Genomic DNA, 14791 nt, shown 5'->3' with positions numbered 1-14791 from the left:
TATAGCGGCAGGTGGTGGCTGGATTTAGCTGGTAAGCTATGGTTTGTCCGCTCTTGGTACAGAATGCGCCTCAGAGTTGTTCCATCTAAAGGCAGTGCAATCCAGGTCCTTATCCCCAATATTTGTCTGCCATTGGTGGAGGGCTGCTCCTGAGGGCGTTACCCGTCTGGACTGCCCCTTCTGGACAGCCTCAGACCACAAGCAGAGAACCGAGGGTGTGCATAAGCTTGGGGAGAGCCAAGGAGACACTGGGAGAGCATGAATGCATCTGCTACACTCCCTAGCAGCCCTGTGAGGTCTGTGGTACCCTGAGGACAACAAGGCTCAGAGAGATGGAATGATGGGGCTGAAGTCACCCAGCCAGGGAGTGGCCAGGATGAAAAAACAGAGCCGGTCCCTATGGCTGTTTGTGTATTTGTGAGACTCTGAAAGACATTTTATGTGGTGTTTCCGAAATGTATTGTAACATCTGGCAAGGCACTTCTGTTCTGAAGTTTGGAAAGCACAACAACATAACCTTTTCCATCAAATGCAGTTTCTTCATTTGTTTCCTGAACTGTGTTAGAAACCCTTGAGAATCCAGGGAAGGACAAAGATGGATGATTTAAGTGTTCTTTGCTCTTAACAACCTTTTAAAATTTCTCGATTATGTGTCTCCAGGATGTATATATCGAACTCAAACAAGTCAATAGAAACCACAGCAAATTATCCAATAGAAAGTCAGGCGAATGATCCAAACAGGTAATTCTCAGAAGAGAAAATAAAAATGAGCAATAAATATATAGATGTTTATCTGTCTCAAAAATCAAGTCAATGCAAGAAAACGAGATGTCCTCTTTGCCCTTCTTGTTGGCAAAAATTTAGACATCTTATTAAGAATAGGCGAATATGTGAAGAAACTGGTACTTGGGTGCTGTTGGGAGCCTGTAAATGGATACATGTTTTCTGGATGGTATATGGGTGAATAAAACCCATCTTCTCCCCCATCTTCCTTCTAGAGCCAGAGGAGGAATGAAGACAGTCCATGCCAGTCGGGGTGGTTGCATGGCCCTTGCCAGGGACTGGTGTGCGTGTTAGCCGGCGGCTCAGACCAGGCTGACAGGCCTGCGGAACGTTGAAGATATTTTGGCAGTGTCACCTAGAACATCTCTAGCTATCATGGGACCCCTCGCCAGAGGCTTTCCCACCTTCTGAGGGTGGCAGAACAGAAGGTTGGAAAGGAAGCCCCTATGTCCGTAATGATGGCACTGAGCCTTCAAATTAGCCATCTTTGGAACTGACCTACATTAGGGTTCTCATAAATAAAGCCCTTGTTGCTTAGTCATGCAGCCCAAAGTGTCCCAGTTGATATAATAGTCTCTCCCGTATAGAAATATGGGCTCATACATCCAAGGAGGCAACATACAAGTAATTGATTGTAGCACCACTTACAATAACCAGACGTTAGGAATCGCCTGAACATGCCTCCATAGGAACCTGGTGAAATAAGCTATGGTCTATTCAGTTGTTTATTAAACTACTGAATTCTAGTCAATCATTAGAGACAAAAAAGTAAATTTATATGCACTGATTGTACGATGCAAAGATCCCCGAGAGTATTCTTAACTTTTTTAGAAGTTGCAAAATAGGGGCGCCTGGGTGGCACAGCGGTTGGGCGTCTGCCTTCGGCCCAGGGCGTGATCCTGGCGTTATGGGATCGAGCCCCACATCAGGCTCCTCTGCTATGAGCCTGCTTCTTCCTCTCCCACTCCCCCTGCTGTGTTCCCTCTCTCACTGACTGTCTCTGTCTCTGTCAAATAAATAAATAAAATCTTTAAAAAAAAAAAAAAAGAAGTTGCAAAATAATACATATCGNAAATAATACATATCATCGAACCCCACTTCTGAAAAGTGAAATTATCCTCAAAGTAAAATATGTATAAAGATTCACATGCATATGTTTATACCTATAGAGAAAGGGTGTGGGAGGAGCCATATCAGACACAAAAGTATTTACCTCCAGAGACGGGAAATGGACGGGAAGTGATACTCAAAAGAGAGTGTTTTTGCGTGTATAGCAGTTGCCTTTGTGGAAGCACAAAAAGGATTTCATTTATGACTTTCGCCATTAAAAATAATGTATAGAAAACATCCCGTGTGCTCATTATGGAAAAATGGAGCAAATTCTAGAATGTACAGATGCAAGTTTTGTTCAAACAATGCAAGCCAGAGATCTTTTTTTTTTTTTTTAACCACTATTTCTGGCTGGGAACAAAGGGAAACTTCTCTTTAGACCCTCAAATGTTTTTCTTGTGTGTAGTACAATTACTTGGGCAGAGTTCAGTGTTTTTAATCAAAAGTTACTTGTTGAGTAGGCAATGTCACTTTTCCTAGCCTGCATAAACAAAGCTTTGTGGGAACTGGGTTTGGAAAACAGAAGAGCTGTATCACTGGGATTGAAGCGCATGCGTGTGTGCGTGTGTGTATGTGTGTGTGTGTGTGTATGAGAGACAGGAAAAGAGAAGAAGGGAGAGAGGGAAAGAGAGGAGGTAGATAAGGTGTTCTGTATATAATTCTGGAAAATTCTCCATTGAAAGGTCTGTCCTGCTCTCCCCGGTTCCCAGCTCTTTTCTTTTAACTACTTAGCACCATCTGAATTTGACCTTCCAGAGGGAAAGGGCTTCCTGCAAGGCTCAGATGGTAATGAGAGTTGTAGGCATGGACTGTGTGATAATCGCCTTCCAGTTGTCCCCTACATTTGCCAGGTTCTGATTTCTGGGCTGGGTCCCATTAGTCCCAAGGTTCCTGTCATGCTGCCGTTAAATCATTGTTTTCTCTGACAATGCCGTTTCTGGAGGGAGAATACCGCACAGTCCCTAGGACACAGGAATGCCGCCACCTGGTCATTATGCCCAAGAGCCCTTGCATGGCTGCTCCGAAGACTCATGCCTTTGTTATGACGGCATAGCGTCTCCCGAGACTGAATAGCTCTGTTGTGTCTGGTGTCGCCCCCACGCTTTGTCAGAGTAGAATTAACCTGGTGAGGAAGCCCCCACCGGCGCTAATTTAGGAGAAGAGGTCTGGCAAATGGTTGTACAGAAAAGAAGAATGTCAGAGGAAATATTGTTCTGGAAATTGCAAAAGATGCTTCTCTTGGTGTAATACTTATTATTATTTTTTTTACCCCCCAGTGAGAGAGAAAAGCAACATTTTTCAGATGGGGTCCTGTTGTCATCTAAAATACATGGTTGAGAACGGGGAGATTTGGGGTCCGCTGAACGCAGAGAGATGAGGGGAGAGACAGTCCTGGTGACCAATTTCTAGCAGCCGAACTGCAGCTGAATAAAGAGGATGCCCCCCTCCCACCCTGTGATCTTCCAGCGGTGCCTCTTCTCGGCTGAATCCAGTCGGAAGCCTGAGAGCAAGGGAGCTCACTGAGGCGGACCGTGGAGGTCATCCTCCCCAGGCCTGGTGCAGGGAGGAGAAGGGTGACAAGCACCGTCACTACCCTGATGGAGCTTATATTCTCCTTGGTGAAGGCGGACAATAGATAAGCCGAGAGCTCTCAAGTATAATGCTGCCAGGACTTTCCCAAGGCCAAGCAGCACCTTGGTGCAAATGAGGGAAACCACCTCTCCGCAGAGGTCTGCAGCCCTGTGCCAGAGTAGGCGGTGAGTGAGGGCAGACGGCTGGGTATCAGCCCCCATTGGCCCATTTGGGTCTAGGCCTTGCATCGGTCCCCTCCCACAAAAGATGATATCCCTGCCCGTGAAGTCATCGAAGGTGTCCTACATAAAAATATCAGAGGACAGTGGTAGAAAATACAAGGCAAGGGATGACAGGGGGGTTTCCGTCCATGTTTGATTTCTCATTGTTCCAGGCCACTCTGCCTTCCTGTTGGCTCTGCCGCCACCACGGGCCACCACCATGACTCCAGGATGAGCAAGTGACCCACACAAGCACCTTTTCCAGAGCTTTAGGTTTGGTCCCACTGGTGACATGATACAAACATGGCTGACGAGGGGCTCCGAGGTGGCCCAAAGCAGTTGCCCACACATGAGCAGCACCCCCACCCCCGCCCAGCAGCCCCTGCAAACCCCACAGGCAGGCAGAAGCCAGGGCAGTCCCGGCTGAAGTTTAGTCACTGGTGGGAGCGCCCGGAGCTGGCAGGGGATGGCCCGGCTGTCTTCTCCCGGCTCCAGCTCCCTGAACTGTAATGAGCAATTTGTCTTTCCGCCTTGATCTGCTGTCAGCAGGGCTGACACCAATTCCGAGTATTAATTTCTTCTCGAGCTGTCTTACACTGCAGCCAACAGAGGGGCGAAAAATGAACTGGGACTCTCTGGGTGCAGAAGCCCATCGCCCAGCTGCTTTTATTAGTGGGAAAGCCGTGGTGAGGGATGCGGCCCGAGCTGTGCTCCTTTCTTTTATTAAGAAGCAGAATTGGCAAATAGAAGCAGCTGCAGCAACAGACACTGGACCCCTAATGAAACATCTTTCACTTTGTAGGCACGTTTGACATCTTCCTCCCTTTCTTCTCCATTGTTTGGGGACTATCTCTGCTTGGTCTCTTTACAGGGACCAGGCAGAGAAACCCATGGACACCCCAGAACTTGTCTGCCTACAGAACACTCACCCCTCTCATGACGTGCACTCTTGATGGTTCTTATCTTTTTTTTTTTTAATTTAAAGACTGTGTTTTATTCAGGAATCTGTGGTTGGCAGATACGGAAATGCATTCATCTAACTCTGGGGGGGTGGGGTTGGAGTCTGATGGCGGGAAAACTCATCTCCTTGCTCTGTCTCTTGGGCTCTTCAAAAAGGCACGAGTGCTCAAGACTGCTGATTTCTGCCCGTCTGCTTCTTTTCTTTCCCAGCTGTGGCAAAACAGGGGTCCCCGCCCTGGAGTTTATTGGACGTCATCTCTGTCCTCTGTGGCTCTCCAGAGAAGTTGTGAAGTCCACGTTCTCATAGAGGAGAATCTGATTGGTACTGCTGGTATCAGGTGGTTTGCTCGGGTCCAGTCATCTGTGGCTCGGGGGGTGGGGCTATGCCGTAGGGAGACCTTCCGGTCTCAGAGACAGGGATGTCGGTGGAGCTAGAATGACTTCTCTAGAACGTCCAGCAAGTCGATCTGGATTTCAGTGCCCACTCACATCACTGCTTCCAGATCTGTGGCCTTCGATGAGTCATGTCTCAAAGTGGCTTTGTCCGGCATGTGGTGGTGTGAAGATTTACCTCAGGGTGTTTTTGGGTGGGCTGAAGGGGTCAAGGCATGTCTACGTGCAGGTCACCGTACCTGGCACAAGGTAGATGCCCAGTGAATGTTTCTTAGTGGCACGCGCTCCATCCTCTTTGCCTTCCTCCAGCCTCAGCTGCTGTTGTAGGGGCATTTCCTGTACACTGTGGCAAGGCCCACCTCCCGCACCTGCATCTCCTCCTCTCTGCCTTAGGTCTTTCTCCAAAGCCCGCAAATTTGGGGGCAGGAGGGCTAATACCTCAGGGGCAATCCCCGCCCAACGGAGGATGGAAACAAGTAAACACCCAAGCCTCCCATTCTGAGGTGGTTTCCCACAGGGCTTGCATGCCAGTAATAGAGCCTCAATGATGCACCCTTTATTGGCTTGTCCTCCTTTGCTCTCTCTCTTCCCACTCCCCCATTCCTGCTTCTCAGAATCACCTCCCAAATAAACTTCTGCATTCAGATCCTTGTCTCAGGCTCTGCTATGGTGGGAACCAAAATTAAATAGTAAGTTGGTTGGTTCGTTGACCTTGGAGAAGGGTCTAGAGGGGCCCCCACCTGGAGTCACTCTTGCAAGTTGAGCCTCAAGAACATGGCAGATAGGCAGGCATGGAGTAGTTCCCCCAGGTGTGAAATTATTGGAGGACTGAATGGCAGACAGGAATGGAGAGACAATTCCCAAAGGTCTGGGCATTTTCAGCTGCCTCATGGCATAGGGGAGAAATTCAGCTTCCTATCGATATTGGAGGTTGTGAGGGTGGGTGGATGATGGGGTAGTCATAGCTCGGTGGCCCTGTATTTCTGGAGAGGCATAAATATGATCACACTGCTGTTGTTTGGAGTGCTTCCATGGCTCTCCCTCAAAGTCAAAATCAAGGCCGAAATTCCTTGTAACAGACTTCAAAGACATCATGGCTGGCCTGAGTGTACATTCCCATCTTCATCTCCCACTGCTCCCCTCATACCCTCTGCTCCTTCCTTCACTCACTCACTCACTCACTCCCACCTTACTGAAGGCCTGCTATGGGCCAGCCCCATAGTGTGGGCCATCCTAGGCCTCTTTGAGCTCCTTCTGCTTTCTCATGGCTCAGGGACCTCACAGACACTCTTTCCCCTGCCAGGAACACTTTCCCTCTGCCCCTGCACCAGTCAGATGCCACCACAGCACTCTGTACACTCTGTCCCCCTCCTCTGCCACACCCGTCACAGTGGTAATGCTTGTTGGGATGTCCACAGAGGGCAGAAGGGATGCCCACCTCGCTTCCCTTGCACCCAAAGCATGCCTGGCACCCAGGACGGCCCCAGGCAGTGTCTGCTGAATGGGGAAGTGTTGAAAAAAGGCTGGAAGAGACATCCTACCTCATGGTGGAACATGACAGACTGCAATTGAGCCCATTCACAAATTTTTTAAAAAAAATCTTAATGACTATTGGCAAGAGGCAGAGAATTATGATTAAAGCACCTGAACACTGGCTCTCTGTTTGCTGAGGGGGAAGAGAAGTAGGCATCTGCCCAGGTGAGGGTCACGTAGAGTCTCTCTTCTCTCCCTCCCCTCCCCCACCTTACACCAGTGATGAATCTGGGACGATCACACGAAGGTGCCAGACGCCCGCAGAGAGCCAGCCTGCTTGTGTTCTCTTATTGCATGTTCTCCTGACTTTAGAAAACGAGACCTTTCCTTCAAGGGTCTCTGGTCATCCCTTGGGCATCTCCCCTTGTCACCTGCGTCAGCTTCCCTTGGCAGGTCTCAGGGTCTGAGGCCAGAAATCCTTGTCACGAGCTAAGAGCACCGACTCGGGAGGCTCACAGGTCTGCCTAGGAGTCCAGGCTCGCCTGCTCAGTGGCTGGATGACCTTGGGTGAGTGACTTCACGGCTCCGAGCTGCAGCTTCCTCATCTGTAGAATGGACTAGTGACAGCAGAGGATGGCGGAGCTGTGCTGAGGTGCAGGGCAGAGAATGAGAGGAGGCATGTGGGGCTCTCAGCGTGGTGCCCGGTACACCAGAGGCCCCCGTAAGGAGCAGGGATCAGCCGCCATTGAATCTCAACATCAGGACATCAGTAGGGGTGCTGGTTCAACAAAGGGCACAGAGAGGGAGCCAGTGAAAGTAATTCTAGAGCGATTATGCTTCGAAATAAATTACCCTGCCGCTCTCGCACAATTCCTCCCATGGAGGCAGAGCTGCTTCGATGGGAGAAATGTTGACACAAGGACAGCACTAGACCTTCAGGGACATTACAGCTCAGTTCACCACAAAGCCCCAAAAGTCCTGACAATGAATGGGGATTTTGAGCTAAAGACAAACCAAGAATGGAAATTAGAAACTTGGGGACTAAGGGTTTTTGGTTCAATAGGAGACTAGTATAGAAAACATACTTAGTTTGAAAATGGTGGTGGTCTGGTGGAGAGGAAGACAAAGTAAGCCTTTTATTTTTTTTAATCTTTTTTTTTTTTTTTACAGTAGCCTCCATGACTAGTGTGGGGCTTGAACTCAGGACCCTGAGATTAAGGGTCACGTGTTCTACTGACTGAGCCAGACAGGTGCCCCAAGCCTTTTTGATTTGAACGGCACATTTCACTGATTATGGTAACAGAAGGGATGCTTTGAGAAGTGGTGACTTCCCTGTGGCTGAATGTATTCAAGTGAAGCCTGCCTGCCTTAGGGTACATCTGTGTTCCCCACACTTGCAAAGCATCTTCGGGAAATTCACCATTTCTCGGTACCACCTGTATTATCAGTCTCTGCATATTTGTCTTTCAATTGGCTCGTGAAAACACGGCAAAAAGAAAACTTGGTGCCACCACGGTATTAGAAAGCCATTATTACATGTCGCAAATGGCAGGGAACTATAAATGCAAATATGATAAAACAAAACAGTGTTTGCAGTCACAGCAAGGCTGGGTTTCCTGCACGAGGTTCTGGGCTGGGTTCGGACCTCTCTTTGTTCACAGGGAGAGTTACAAGTGTTAGAGAGGCATTAAAGGCTGAACTAGCACCAAACTGAGACTTCCTCGTTTGCATAACAAAAACGGACAGGAGAGAATTGAAAAATGATTACCTCCTCCATGATGCGATTTCATGTTACATCGGTATAACACCAAAAAGTTGGAGATTTTATGACCCCAGGATATACTGTCTTGATATGAATTTCCCATCCAGTAAATTCTGGTAAATATTCAACAACCTGATGCGCAGTGTTTTGTGCAGTGTTTGTCCATTCCAGTGGTGTCAATACTCCCACCATGGCTGGTTTCGAGCCATCAACATGATGTCACTGAATGCAGAGCTGGGGAGACACGAGGACAGTGGGCTCTTGGAAGACAGTGTGAGCTGGAGCCAGCCCGAGACTGTGGTTGTCCTCTTAAGGATATTTAAAAAAAACTGCACAAAAGAAATTTAGATCCAGTACGTGGAAATATCCAAAACACCTCTGAGACCCTTGGCCATCTCCCAGAGCGTGAGCATGTGAGGGAATGAACTAGAAGATTTTTGCAGTCCCAGCGCCACAGTCAGAGCCCACCTGTGCCCATTTCAGGGACACCAAGGTACCTTGTTGCCTGCAACCCCAGAGAGACAATTCAGCAACCACCAGAGCTGGGCTTGTCTTTGTCCACTTTCTGCACATCTGTATTTAATTCACATCTGCATTTCACCTGCCATAGATGCTCAACCGTAGCTTTGCCATGTATCCCCACAAGGTGTTCAGACTCCTGCCTGCTTAACTGTGAAGCCACGACACAAGGGTTATTACCTCCTCCAGTAGCTTCTCTGGGTCACTTCATACCCGTTTCCACCTTTCAGGGGCTAGCATCTCCCACACGTCAATTCCCATCTGCCTCTGAATTATTGTGCATTATTACGGCAATAATATCTTCACCTGATCTGTTTGCACATTTCACTGTAAATACTTTCGGGGAAGAACTGAGTGTAAATAACATTGCATTGAGGGCCCACTCTGGGCCAGGCATTCTGTGATTAGAGTCTATTTCACAGAATGGCGGCAAGGATTAAACAAGACGCTAACTCACCTCCGTCACGCTATGTCATGCTATGCCATGCTTTCTCTTTATTCCTGTGCCCCAACAAAGCCCAGAACAGTGCCGTGGATCCTGGGCCACCCATCAACACTTACGGATGGCGGTGGGGCTGCCAAGAGCTCCAGATGCAAGCCCTGGCCATTCTTCAGTCTAGTCTGGCCCTCCCAGTACCTCCTGGGTACCCAAGCCACAAAGCATTGGAGTGTCCTCCACCTGGAAAATGATGTTCTGTATATCATCACTTAAGCTTAATTGTGAGTGGCTTGGAGGACACCCCGCATGGGACGATTTTACATAGGGCTATTATGTTGGCATATGTGTTTCATGATCTGTGGCCATCCGTAGCAACAGCTATTTTTAGCTTCCTAACAAAGATTTGGCACGAGCTCTTGTCATGGTTTTTTGTTTTTTGTTTTTTTGCCTTTCCCTGCCCCCCTTCATTGTCAGAATTGGCCACTGTCTGGTATGACCTCACCAGGCCGAGCTGGGAGTTTCCACTATGAGTGAAGAACAGCGGGACAAAGCTGGTCATCCGACGACCATGCCCCCTGATCCCAGAATGGCCAGAATGTGCCGGCCGGGCTGAGCACCAGCCGTTACCGACTTCATAGGTTCGAGGCTCGCCATCACGTGCAGAGGGAGGATTCCATCAGTGGGTCTGGCTCTCCGAGCACATCCCACAGTCCTGCTGCCTGGGTCTTGACGAGCCCGGGTCAGGCCTGGTTTGGGGGGGCATAGGCCTTTTCCCGTGTTGTTATCTAGGCTTGCGTCTTGAGGAGTTTGGCAAAAGAAAGCAATTTCAGCAATGCACTTGGCACTTGTTGGGAGGAGGATGAAATTTCAGTTGTGTCCTGGGAGGCAGGTGCATTGGTTGTCAAGAGGATGGACGGACCGGGGTTCAAATCCCATCTCTGACACTGGTCTCTGACAGTTACAACCTTTCTGAGCACCAGTTTGTGCACCAGTAAGATAGGATCAGTAACACTACCCCTCACAAGGTTGTCATAAAGATTAATTGAGGTACTTAGCACTGTGCCTGATATATGGTCAGCACTTCTTTATACTTCATGGCAAAGCATTTAAGAGCCTGTGTTTACAGAGTTAATGACATGTGGTGAGGGAGAAAATCTTTGGAGGTAAAATGGAAAGACTTCGGAACCGAAGTGTCCTAGGCTTGATTTCAAGTTTGCCCTTTTACTAGCTGTACATAAAAGTGGCAGGACTGTGGAAGGAATCACTGAATAGTTAACAGCACCTACTTCTGGGGTAAGAACTGGCCCCGCATGCTAGTCAAAGCTTTCAGCCTTATTCGTAATATCGTAATGTTAACAAGGTTAATGTATTTATGGTATTATTTGTGCATGTGAACACTGAGAATAAAAAAACCCAGAACTCATTATTCGAGTTTCCCAGATTTTTGTGGGCCACATAAAGGAGGCTTTATGACAGTTGGGATCTACTTTCTATTCTACTTCTCTGTCCCTTGTGACTCGAGTGGGAATCTGGAGGGTGTAGCTCCCGTCCACATAATCCGGTGGCAACCTGCTAACACTCTTCCACCCAGAGTCCTTGCAGCCACACATCAGCCCCCTCCCCATATCCTGAAATGGGGATGTGACCTCCACTCCCAGTTACTGGCACCCCATTATCTACAGTGGGGCCCCAATGTTGGGAATATACAGGACAAATGGCTTAAAGGGTAGGAGTCTATGTGAGGATTGAGAATGAGCAGAACAGAGCCAACATCCTGAGATGCTCCTGCCTTGCACTTAAGTCAACCCCTGAGTCATTTAAACGCCAAGAATTGGAGCCTACGGACCCTCACTACCTAGACAGCCATAGCTGGTAACAGAGCACCACGAGAGTCCTAGGGCCTGGTCATTTCTGCCCCATGTGGGGCTCGTCCAATAGGCAGTCTTTGTTCTGGAACTCTCCAGGGGGCTGGCCAAGACTCTCTCAGAGCTGCACTGCAGGGTGACCCTCTTCCGACTCAATACCCCTTCTCCTACCTTCTCTTCTTTCCCGGGTGTCGGATCTCATCCCAGTCGGAATGCCTTCCCTGCTCAATCCTGTCCCCTCTCCTCTTGCACTGTCGTGCATTCCCTCCAACATTATCTCTTGCTCTTCTAACTCTGTCTTGATACCTGTTTTCCAAGGGACCCGAACTGACATGAGTACCTATGTTCCTCTGGCCACAGTGAGCCAACTTCTTCCTTCTGGTTCATTGGACACCTGCACGTATTTGCGGAAAGGCCGCACGGGAGGAAGCAAGGGGGTGGAGGAAGAGCCCTGTTGTGTGAGGCAGTTTGCAAAACCCCAGTCATTGCTCAGAGAGGGATTCCTCCACCGCTGCTCGGGCGGAGAGGGCTAAGCTTCACAAGGAGCGGCAGCAAGTGGGTTCCTCCGAAGGCGGCCACGCTTTCTTAGTTATTAATGAAGTACAGGGAGGAAAACGTGTCCAACACACGAAACTGCGCGGGAGAGTGGGTGTGCGGGCCTCCTTCCAACACAGCCCCATTTCCTGGTATAAGGTGACCTTTCCGCCTGATTACCAGTCTGCTCTTTTCGCCAAAGGAAAGCCAGGAGAAGAGGTATTTTTAGGAGACAATAGTCAAGTTAATTAGGCGGTGCTACATTTGTCAGGCTTTACATTAAGAGCTCCGGAGGGAGGGGGTGGCCGTCGCAGGCAGGAACCATGGACTTGATTCATTTTGGACACGGGGCTCCGGGGCCTTCAGGGCAGCCTCCCACATTCCATTTTGCATGCGCCAGAAATACATGAAATTTTAATGACATCAGAGCCACTTCCCTCTCCTCAGCCCCATGATGTCCATTTTGCTGAAAACTGTCGTTGTTGTGTGCAGGGAGCCATTTGGGATGAGGAAGGACATCGTTCCGCCACTCGCTGACCCCCACGCCCCATCACGGACCCATCCAATCCGACCCGCCTTCGGTGAGCTGCCCGTAACGAGCTAACGCGGCCTCTCATGCCCGGGTTTTGTCTGCACCAGCACATTCTGTGATGGGGCCCAGGAAAGACAGCCCAGGGAGTCTTTCCAGGGAAATTACTGGAAGTCAGGTGGGGACAAAAAACTGCTATGCTGGCTTGTGAAGGTGACTTGGTGCGAGCTGTGTGCGTCTCCTCCCGAATCGGCCACAATGGGGGTATTTACACCACAGAAATTGGCAAACACTGCAAACTAGGGTTTTTCTGTTTGTTTGTTGTTTTTCTAGAGAACATCCCTGGGGCAAAAATTTCTGTCTGTAGAGACCCATTCCTGAGAGGCATTTTCCCTAAACCCCATCATTTATAGCATCCCTCATCAAACTCCTTCTTTCCCAACTATGTGTTTACTATTTCAATAATGTTTCCTTTCCTGTTTCTGCCGCTCACTACCTCTGACATTGGGCTAGATAGTTAACCTCTCTGTGCCTCAGTATCAGGCATGGAGCCTGATGCAGGGGTTAAACTCATGACCCTGAGATCAAGAGTCAGACGCTTAACCGACTGAGCCACCCAGGAGCCCCCTACACATTTAACATTTTAACACATCTAGTCTTTACAATAACCCAGTGACATAGATTCTATCCACATGAGCAAGGGGAAGACCCCAAGATTTCAAGTAACTGGATGAAAGGATCACAGGCAGAGGTGGGATTGGAACACAGGGCTTTTGGAATCCCAGAGCCTGTGTGTCTAAACCACTACACTGAACTCCCTCTGTGGCATATACCTTCTCCTTGGGGCAAGCCCACTTCCCACCACGCAGCCTTGGGCAAGGCCTGGTGCTCTGCCAGGAGCAGAAAAAAAAAGATGAAGTTCTCATTGCCCTCAAAGAAATCTTTCTCGCCTCAAAGAGAGAGCGAGAAAGGAATTGGTTTAAGTTCATTTGGAATTCGGAGTTCATTATCCACGTACTTAAAGCCTGTCGAGATGACAAATGAAATGTGAAAAATGTAGTCAATCACCCACATGTTTGGTCTCTGCGATGTCAGAACTGGTATACTTCAGAAACATCTGGATGGCTGGAATGGGGGCCAAGCCAAGCTTCTCTTAATGAGAACTTGGAGAAATGAAAGGGGACCCTCCTCCATTTTACAGACAAGGGAAGCCCCCCTGCCCCCGAGGGGAAATACCTTGCCTAAAGTAACACGGAGTTTAGGTGGCAGCGTCGGGGGTATAAACTCTAACCAGTGTGGTTTCAGACCCATCACACTGTTCAGTGTTGGATGGAATTTTTTGGCTCTGTGCCAGGCACACAGTCCCACACAAATAGGCATCTAGTAAGTGGTGTGGGAATAAAGTTCTCAGGCAAGTGCCTTATCCCTGACAAGCAGGGCTGGTCTGATGAAAATCACCATCTGCGGGGGAGGGAGGGAGGCTCAGAGAGGCTGAGTACCTTGCTTCCGGTCACAAAGCTGCTGCTGGGGTGGACTGGATGGGATTGGTACCTCTGCTTAAGCACCAGGATAAGGACCGTGATGGTGTATCGAGTGTGTATTCTGTGCTAGGCACTTCACGACTGGAAGGGAATGGGAACACTCCTAGTTAGCTTTGGGGACTTAATACTTCTCTAGGGCTGGGACCTGACCTGCATTTCGGGACTTAGGAAGGACTGACTACACCACCTGTTCTATAGCTTAAACCTGACATTTCCCCCTCTGCGTGGTGCCACGTTTTCCATCATGCAGACTTCCCCCTATAATCATCATGATCCGTGTGGTACCCATGCACCACTTTTATTATTCACATCTGTCTTTACATTAACACTGAACAACAACAACAAAAACCCTGAAGTATCTACTTCAGTTTTCTCCTGAGCAATAACATCTGTGACGCTGTGCCTTTCAAGTGCGTGTTAGAGTTTTCCTGATGCACCATCAAATTAACACATAATTATTAAGATTAAACGTAGTTGCAGCGTCTAAAATCATCTTGCTTACTGCTGGTGGCTTGTATAGCAACCTCTGGGCAGCATGGCCTGGGTGTTGTGGGAAATCTGTGTCATGCCTGCTGACAAGGTGGCCTCCCCGAGCACTGAGATGTTTCTTAGCGTCGAGGTTCTTTGGTGGGTGCTGAAGACGGAAGAGAAGGTTAGGAGCAAGGCACTGCCTGACTTCAGTGATGTGGGGCATTCTTCATGGTCAGTCAGACCTCTNTCAGTAAGACCTCTAAGATTTTGCCAGATGATGGTCTTGATCTTGATTTTTGTTGCCCTGGGACCCCAGAGTCCATAGCTATGGGAAGATGGTTCATTTGGAGTTCAGCCACCATGCTTCTTACGCATCAACTCCAAAGCTCACAGTCCCTTGTAAGATTCACATTATACCCCCACTTTCCAGATGAGGACTCAGAGGCAAAGTGGTAAAGCTGGCAAGCAGGGGAGCCCAGCTTCAAGTCCGGCTCAGCCTAACTTCAAAACCCAGAATCTCTGTCTCTCTTTCTCTCTCTCTCTTTTTCTTTTAAAGATTTATTTATTTATTTGAGGCAGGGAGGGGCAGAAGGAGAGGGAGAGAGTCTTTTTTTTTTTT

At 48.8% G+C, this 14791-nt stretch overlaps 1 protein-coding gene across 1 annotated transcript in view; it reads right to left on the bottom strand.

Moving 5' to 3' along the window:
* CCDC60 (coiled-coil domain containing 60) overlaps positions 1-14791 on the bottom strand; it is a 156421-nt gene that overhangs the window by 110451 nt on the left and 31179 nt on the right. The window lies entirely within an intron of this gene.

This window comes from Ailuropoda melanoleuca, chromosome 12 (assembly GCF_002007445.2).
Source record: "Ailuropoda melanoleuca isolate Jingjing chromosome 12, ASM200744v2, whole genome shotgun sequence".
Lineage (NCBI taxonomy): Eukaryota > Metazoa > Chordata > Mammalia > Carnivora > Ursidae > Ailuropoda > Ailuropoda melanoleuca.
Note: the sequence above shows the minus strand (reverse complement) of the source record. Positions and strands in the feature narration are given on the sequence as shown.